Genomic DNA, 9,574 nt, shown 5'->3' on the forward strand with positions numbered 1-9,574 from the left:
GTAGCCCCTGACATTCCACAAAAGGGTTTTCATGGCTCCTTCTTGATTTAAGTTTCCTCTAACCTTTAGAACTCCCTACAATCTCCAACTTCATCTTGTTGGTTTTCGCTTCTTTAGATTCTTCTGGACCCATTCTTGACTTTACCATTAGTTGCATTGGTTTGGTAGATAGTCTATTTTCCATGATACCTTTAATATCTCCTAGACCCAAAACATCATCTTCCTCGAAAGAAAGGCCTTCAAATTCATCCTTGGTATCATTCATTATAAAGGCATGGTCTTTCTCAACCTCTACATTATGGGGCTCAAAATACTTAACTAGAGACATATGGATATCTTTGACTAGTTGGTTCGTCTTACTTACTCCCATCCTTGACTTAGGACTCACTGTCCCATCAATTCGTACTAGGTTGGAGAGAGTGAGGTCTAGGGATGCCTTCTTTTCAACAGCAAAAAAGTTTAGAATATTTGTCGTTGTCTCAATGTAACCTACTAATGCCTTGCACTCATTTGTGTACATCTCTCACAGGAGCTACCCACTACATTAAACTTTCCAGTAGGACTTTCAATTCAATACAACTCTTGAAGATTCCTTACCTTAATAATTGGTTCACTAAACACCTCTTCTCTCTTGCTACCACCTTCACTAGAATCATCTTAGGAGCCCTTTTGAGTAGCATCAGAGTTGCACACCACACAAGGGTTTTCATTTAAAACCTCATTCTACCATTTATCAAATTCTTCATCAACATTAGGATTTTTGGGGTTTTGAATCCACTCTATCCTTTTTTGGTCGAGGATCTAAATCCCACAGTGGTGAACCCTCTATGGTCTAGATGGCTAGGTCCTGATACCTTCTTGGATTTAATGCAAATTAATGAGCTTATTCAAAATTATATTGTGCTCAAGGTCCTTACCTTTTTTATTTCTCACGCAATCATTTGTATAATGACGCATCTCCTTACACATTTTGCAATTCTCAACTATCTCTTCCACCTCAACCTGTTGGTACCAAATGCCTTCTGATGACTAGATCTCAATAGCTTTGGGAAACGGAGGATGGGGCTTCCAAAAAATACAGATACGAGCATAAATGCTAAAGTCCTCTATTGCCTCATCTACCTTGATAAATTTTTCCAACTTGTTCCCAATAGTCTTTTAGGTTTCTAGTTCCCAATTTTCTTGTGGAAGATTGTAAAGGCATATCCATACCAAAACTTCTTTTATAGATGCTTTTAGTGGGTCAAAGTTGGAAACCTAGTCTTTTATATAAAACCCCATACCCCATCATGAACAAGTTGTTGTTTGAAATCCATTGTTTCTCCTTGGCCATTTCAAAAATCACTAAATAGAATTCATTTGGCAAAGTTTTAATGAAATTTATTCCCCATTGTTCATCACGCCATTTATGTACCCTTGAAAAAGCACGCCAATCCCTAGCCCATTTCATGAAATTTAAGGCTCTGTCCCTCATCATGTTCTTTGTGTTTCTCCAATTTGGGTCATTAATCTAAAGGCAAACAACTCTATTTTGGGTTGGTTTGATACTCACCTGATCCCCTATTTTCAGTCTTGTTTGATTCTTTGGCTTCAACATTTTCTCCTCTAGGTTCCTAAAATTGACCTTCAGCCCAAGGAGATTTTTCCAAGCCCCCAACGATTTTGGGTTTGTCCCCCTTGAACCAAGCTAGTTTGTTACCTTACTATGAAAAAATTTTGATTACCAACTTGTTGAAGCTCCCAAGCCTAACCAATGGCTTCCATGTTGGGTTCCTAAAACTCTGAAATGATCCTCCACCATGGCTCTATGATGCCAGGTACCATGTCTGAAATTTTGAAACTCTAAACTTTTGCCTCTCGTTGTCATCCACAATAATTTAATATTAATTACAATAAATAATATAATAATTTTTTAAGTGGAACAATGAACAAATATGATATATTTCAACACACTTTACCCATATTTATAGAAAGATAGGTATGCTAGTTTCATACAATATATGAATAGCATGATTAAAATCAATTGGCTAGAAATATCATGTAATTTACTATAAAATCTTGCAATGTTAAGATATTCTGGCTTATTCCCAAAATGGTCTACTTTATTCAAAAAAGGCTCTGAATTCAATTTAGTTCATTTGCGCCTTTTTTACATTGATCTTTATAGTATCCTAAAGAAACAAAAATTTCACATGAAAGAAGATTGTCAGTATTTATAAAATTAACAAATATCCAACTAATTCTTTTTATTATAATCATTGTTTTCTACTCAATCTTATCTCAATATCACAATTTAAATGGCTCTAATACTATGTTGAAAATTAGGATCTTAAGTTGCAAATTACTACATTCTATTTCTCATAGCTTCTTCTTTCTCTCATTTACTAATAGCCTCTCTTTCTCTCATTTACTAATAGCCTCATATGCATTTAAAATGCAATCATAAATATCTCTTATGCTCTCCAAATGTCTTTACATATACAATATTCTATACATAATACATTCACAATGTAAGATATGATCATCTATATTTAAACTCGTTAAAATAGTTTAGTGAATAGGGTACACAACCTTTCACTTTTTAAGTTTTTAGTTTTTATTAGATAAGCAAGGATGGGTCCACACCCATTACAAAACAACACTTTTTAGTTATTTAATTAATATATAAACTATTGATTTATAGATTTAGACTTTATAAATTACATATCATTTATTGAGAATCTAATGAATGTTACTAGAAGTACCAAAGGCATATTATATTCACATATGGATGCAAATTAAACTCACATATAATGCTAATTATATCTTCACTTCCACCTATGAAGTGTCACTCACTCTCCATCATGCAATCAATTATCTTCCTAATTATCCCAATCTAATATTATTAGTTATGGGGAATTGAATCATTAAATCTACTTGTTTCTGAACAATAAAAATAAAAAAGAATTATAAAATTAAAATATAGTAATAATAATTTGTTATTAAAAGCTGCTTTACTTTTGTAAAAAGTTTGATGAAAATATATAAATATAAAAAATAATAATATATTAAAATATAATAATATAATCATATCTTAATAACAAATTAATAATAATTACAATATCATAATATAATAAGTTTTTTAAGTGGAATAATGAATATATTTTCATGTACTTTATTCCTCTAAAGATGGCTATGCAAGTTAATATTATACTCTAATAAAAATAAAAATAAAATAAAAAGATATAACTTGTTTTGCATTATACATGAATAGATTTGACCAAGTTCTTGAACACATGTTCTTCATTGTTCAAACAAGAAAACCCCAGGAGCCCAAAACTAAACCAATCCAATGTCAATTTTTCTGAGCCATGTGAGTCTGTTGGATATGGTTTGTCATTACTACTGCTAGGATATGTTGTTGTCATTGATGTCAACATATTCCTGTGATTTATTCCGGTGTGTTTGGGATGATTTTCTGATCTGGTTTTGTAGTTTGATTTTGTTGATCACTATTTTGCAGAGCTTGATATTTCCTCTGGTATATTCTGATGTGATCAGATATTGTGTTGAGACTTTGGGATATTGTTTTGGTTGGTCTTGTGTATCTTCATTTTAGATGGTTCATGATTTTGTGCTCTGCAAGTTATCTTTCTTTGTGACAGTTGTTGCTTGGTTGTGTTCTTGAGCTTCTAAACATTGACAGATGAAGATTTGAAACGTGATGTTGGTGCAACTGTTCCGAATGATTCTAACGTGCGTGTTGGTGTTTCCTAGTCGTGTCCTATTTATTTTGGCAATCTACATTGATCGTTGTGTCAGTTTTTGGTGGTTTTCATCAACTGGTATTGATTTTCATGTTATATGGTATTTCTAGTGGTGTAGCGTGTTGTGATTGATCTTGGTGTGATTTTCGATGGAGTTGTGCATTTGAGAATTTGATTTAGGACCTTGCTATGCTATGTAAATAATTATATACGTCTGGTGGTTGATCTGTGTATCGTGTGATGTAATTTTGTAATTAGGGGTTGAGGGTTTAGCCGACCTTGTTATCAAGGTTGATGAACTATATATATAGATGAGATATTCATGTAGTTTGGGTGTCGATGTTGTGTCTGCATTATAAGAGAGAGGCATATGTGTGAATAAGTGATTTATCATTCGGTGTTGAGGTTGAGGTGAGATTGGTGTTGTAGGGCAAACATATGTGCTTAACCGAAACTGTAATCAGGCATTTGTAGATCCTATTCTTTCAGTTTATTTCTTTCGGATTGTGGTCTGAATCTTATTGTAAGTCAGTGAGACTTCCCTGAGGGTTGTAGCCTTCCGGGAAAATATGTTTTGAGCAGTGAGCTCTAGGCAGTGTGCCTGAATGCATGTGCATTCACCATTGTAATATTTTCACATACTACTACAGAGTATCATCTTACTGTGGGTAGGTTCCTACTGTGGTTTTTCCCTTAACCGAGTTTTCCACGTCAAAAATCTTGGTGTTGAGTTGTCAATTTGTTTATCCGTTTATTGTTGTAATTTGGTAGATCTGTTATTGTGCTTAAAGTTTGATGTTTCGGTGAAGACTGATTAACCACCCCCCTCCCCCTCCCCCCTCTCAGTCTTCCTTCTTAGTTGTTGCTAACAATTGGTATCAGAGCTAGATCCTCCGATAGAAGCTTAATCGCTTGAGGAGATCCGAGATGGAAGCTTAAGGTATTCTTTTAAAGGACAGTATGAGGTTTGATGGAAGCAACTATACTATATAGAAGAACCAGATGGAGGTGCACTTGAAATGTCTCAGAGAAGATTACTGGAAGATTACAAAGAATTCCTATGTTGTTCCTCATAATGGACCATCTACTCCTGATGAGGTTAAGGAAGTAGAATATAATATTAGAACGAAGGAAGCATTGCTTAGTGCCCTGACAGATTCAGAAATGGCAAATGTTATGGGACTTCAGACCGCACATGAGATATGGGAGAAGCTTGAGATTTTGTATGAAGGTGATAAACATGTGAAAGTTGCTAAGTTGCAAAGTTTGAAAGGAAAATATGAGACATTGAGGATGGGAAATGATGAGAACATACACTCTTTTATGGCTAAGGTGAATGACCTTGTCCTAGGTATCAGCTGTGTCGGTGGAAGCATTAAGGAAGATGAAATTGTTGCTAAGGTGTTGTGATCATTACCTCCTTCTTATAAACATAAGGTTGCTTCTATTGATGAGATCCAGAGTGTGACTACAGTGACAAGAGATGTGTTGGTTGGAAAGCTTGCTGCTTTTGAGCTTAGCGAATTTGGAGAATCACATAAAAAGTCTGAGACAACATTTAGAGCATCTGCATCTATATCCGGTAAGAAGTATGATCTTAATTAATGCAGAACATCCAGATATGTGTGTGTGAGAGAGAGAGAGAGATTGAAGAGCAAGAAAGAGAGCTTGATGAGCTTGAAGCACTGATTGCCCAAAGATTGCCTAAGGGTGTCGGTAACTATGATGGAAAGTTGCCTTTGAAATGTTTTTCTTGTAATAAGATATGACATCTTGCTTCTAGATACCCAGAGAGAATGGCTAAGTATGACAAGCATGATAAGTTTGATAAGTATGTAGGAATGATAGATGTGAGAAGCATGAGAAGTATGATAAGTCTTATAAGTCTAACCAGAAGTTTAGAAACCACAAGAATTGTTATTATGCTGCAAATGAAGGTGTTACAGATGATGAATCAGAAGGAGATGAAGTTGTGTTTATTACCATTAAAGAAGATAGACATGTGTCTATTGATTCCACTAACTGTTATGTTGAGGAGAAAACTTTGGCTGCTAAGTTAGAAGAAAATAATGAATGGGTGATTGACAGTGGTTGTTCACATCATATGACTGGTGATAAAAGAAAATTTGTGAGTATGGAAAGGTATGATGGTGGAATAGTTAGATTTGGAGATGACAAAGCCTGTGTAATCTGTGGGAGATGTTCTATTTCTTTTGATGGTAAGCATAACACTGATGATGTCTTGTATGTTGAAGGTTTCAAGCATAATTTTTTGAGTGTTGGGCAGATGGTTGATAAGGGTTGTGATCTACAATTCAAGGATGGTAAATGCAAGATCTTGGATGCCTCTGGTATACAAACTGCATCTAGGACTAAGACTGAAGGTAATATTTTTCATTTGAATGTTGGTGAGAAAATTTGTTTGATTACTAAGATAGATGAGAGTTGGTTGTGGCATAGGAGAATGTGTCATTTAAACTTTGATTCAATGATTAAGATCTGTTCTACACAAGTTGTTGGAGATCTGCCTAAAATTGTCAAGTCTACTAATCTAGTATGTAAGGAATGTTAGTTGGGTAAGCAAATGAGAATTTCTTTTAAGAGCAAACAGTATACATCTAATGGACTGCTAAATCTTGTGCATGCTGACCTATGTGGACCTACAAATGTTAGAAGTGTGCAGGGTGATAGATATTTTATGCTGCTAATTGATGATTATTCCAGGATGATGTGGGTTGTCTTTTTGAAGAAGAAATCAGAAGTATTGGACAAATTCAAAATATTCAAAGCTAAGGTGGAGACTAAGTCTGGATTGAAGCTAAAGTGTCTGAGATCCAATAGAGGTGGAGAATTCTATTCCGACGAGTTCAATTCATTCTATGAGATGCATGGAACTAGAAGACAATTGTCTTCTCCTAGAACCCCACAACAAAATGGAGTTGTTGAGAGGAAGAACAAAATTGTTTTGGATGTTGCAAGGACTATGCTGATTGAAAGAAATATTTTGAAGATCTACTAGAGAGAAGCCATTAGCACTGTTGTTTACACATTCAACGGAGTTCACATCAAAGGTGATACAGATAAGACCCCTTATGAGCTATGGTTTGGTCATGTTCCTACCGTAAGATATTTCAGATTATTTGGTAGCAAATGTTATATCAAGAGAGATGAGGATATAAGAAAGTTCGATGCTAGAAGTGATGAAGGTATCTTCTTGGGATATTCAACTAAGAGCAAAGCCTACCGGTGCTATAATAAGAGACTAATAAAGATAGTAGAGAGTGTAAATGTGAAGGTAGATGAGAACCTTGGGAAGGAGATCAGAGCATGTGGTTATGATGATGGTCAACATGTTGTTTTGGCTCATGCTCAGCCTGAAGAACCTAAGCAGAATGATCTGGTAGAGACTGTTAATCCAGATGTTGCTGTTGTCGGTGAAGATGTACAAGAACCTGAGAATCAGAACAATTAGAGAACTCTGAGGTATGCAAGATTGAATCATTCTGAAAATCAGATTATTAGTGATAAGAATAAAGGTGTGATGACTAGAAGAAGGTTAGCTACTGAAGAAGTATGTTTGATTTCTAAAGTTGAACCTAAATATGTTACTGAAGCTTGTAAAGATGAAAGTTCGATGAAAGCTATGGAAGAAGAACTAGATCAAATTGAAAAGAATAACACTTGGGAACTTGTGCCTAAACCTAAGGATAAGAATGTTATTGGTACTAAATGGGTATTCAGAAACAAGTTGAATGAAATCGATGAAGTTGTCAGAAATAAAGCTAGACTAGTTTGCAAAGGATACTCACAGCAAGAAGGAATTGATTATGAAGAGACTTGAAATTGTTAGACTGTTGCTTGCTTATGCAGCTTATAAATATTTCAAGGTATATTAGATGGATGTCAAATTAGCCTTTTTGAATGGTGATCTAGAGGAAGAGGTTTACATTGAACAACCTAATGGAGTTTCATTCTCAGATGATGGAAACATGGTATGTAAGTTGAAGAAATCTCTTTATGGACTGAAACAAGCTCCTAGAGTCGGGTATGCTAGACTAGATAAATACTTGTTGAAATTGGGATTTACTAAAGGTACTACTAACAGTAATTTGTATTTCAAGATAGAAAATGATAATATTCAGATTGTTGAAGTCTTTATTGATGATATTATCTTTGGTGGTGATGATGACTTGAGCATGAAGTTTGTTGGTGATATGCAGAAAAAATTTGAGATGTCTATGATTGGTGAGATAAAATTCTTCTTAGGTTTGCAGATTGCACAGACAGGGAAAGGTATATTCATATCTCAAACTAAGTATGTGAAGGAATTGTTGAAGAAGTTTGGATTAGATTACTCCAAACCAGTTGGAACTCCTATGGTGACCGGATGTAAATTGTCTAAAAATGATGAATCTTTGAAAGCTAATCAGAGTTTGTACAAATCTATGGTTGGTGGATTGCTATATTTTACTCAGACTAGGCCTGGCATTATGCATGTTGTGTGTATGGCTGTTAGATATCAAGTTGATCTGAAAGAGATTCATAGAACTATTGTTAAGAGGATATTTAGATATCTAAAGGGAACTATGGATTATGATTTATGGTACCCGAGGAATGATGACTTCATGTTGTGTGCCTACACTGATGCTAACTGGGCTGGTGATGTAAAAGAGCACTAACGGTGGAGCATTCTTTTTGGGTAAGATGTTGGTTTCATGGGCTAGCAAGAAACAAGACTCAGTGTCCCTATCTATTGTTGAAGCTGAGTACATTACTTATGCTAGTAATTGCACTCAGATGGTTTGGATGAAGCAAATGCTGAAAGATATGAGAGTTATTCATGATGAGCCTACTGTTATATACTGCGATAATTCTAGTGCTATCAACATGTCAAAGAATCCGGTGCAACATTCGAAGACTAAGCATATATCAATCAAATATCATTACTCGAAAGAACAAGTCAGTGAAGAGAAGGTGAAGTTGGAGTATGTATCTACAAAGGAACAGATAGCTGATATTTTCACCAAGCCTTTTCCTGTAGATACATTTGTCTATTTGAGACAAATTAGGGGTATCCACCCCTCCTAATGAGAACTAGATGCATTCAGTTGCATCGATCCGGTGGATTTCAGAGTCTTATTCTTCTACCTGGATTGATGATTTGGTGTTGCTCCTCTGCTGGAGTAGTCTGTGTTTTGGGGAGAGAGATTTGTGTTTCATATTCAAAGGGGGAGAATAAGTTTGATTATCTGATTTGAGATCTTTGGCATTGATGTCAAAGGGGGAGAGAGGTCATGTGAAAAACTGCTTTATCTATCTTGATCTTAGGGGGAGTTTGTTGGTGATGTTTTTGTTCTTTGCATTGATTGTTTTTCACATTCATATGTTGCCATCAATGCCAAAGGGGGAGATTGTTGGATATGGTTTGTCATTGTTGTTTCTAAGATATGTTGTTGTCATTGTTGCTGCTAAGATATGTTGTTGTCATTGATGTCAACATATTCCTGTGATTTATCCTGGTGTGATTAGTAAGATTTTATGATCCGATTTTGTAGTTTGATTTTGTTGATAACTGTTTTGCAGAGGTTGATATTTCCTCCGATACATTCCGATGTGATCAAATCTTGTGTTGGGACTTTAGAATATTGTTTTGGTTGGTCTTGTGTATCTTCATTTCAGATCGTCTGTGGTTTGGTGCTCCGCAAGTTATCTTTCTTCGTGACAATTGTTGATTGGTTGTGTTCTTGAGCTTCTAGACGTTGACATATGAAGATTTGAAAAGTGGTGTTGGTGCAACTGTTTCAGATGATTCTAACATGTTTGTTGGT

Source organism: Cryptomeria japonica, chromosome 10 (genome assembly GCF_030272615.1).
Source record: "Cryptomeria japonica chromosome 10, Sugi_1.0, whole genome shotgun sequence".
In the NCBI taxonomy this organism is placed as follows: Eukaryota; Viridiplantae; Streptophyta; class Pinopsida; order Cupressales; family Cupressaceae; genus Cryptomeria; species Cryptomeria japonica.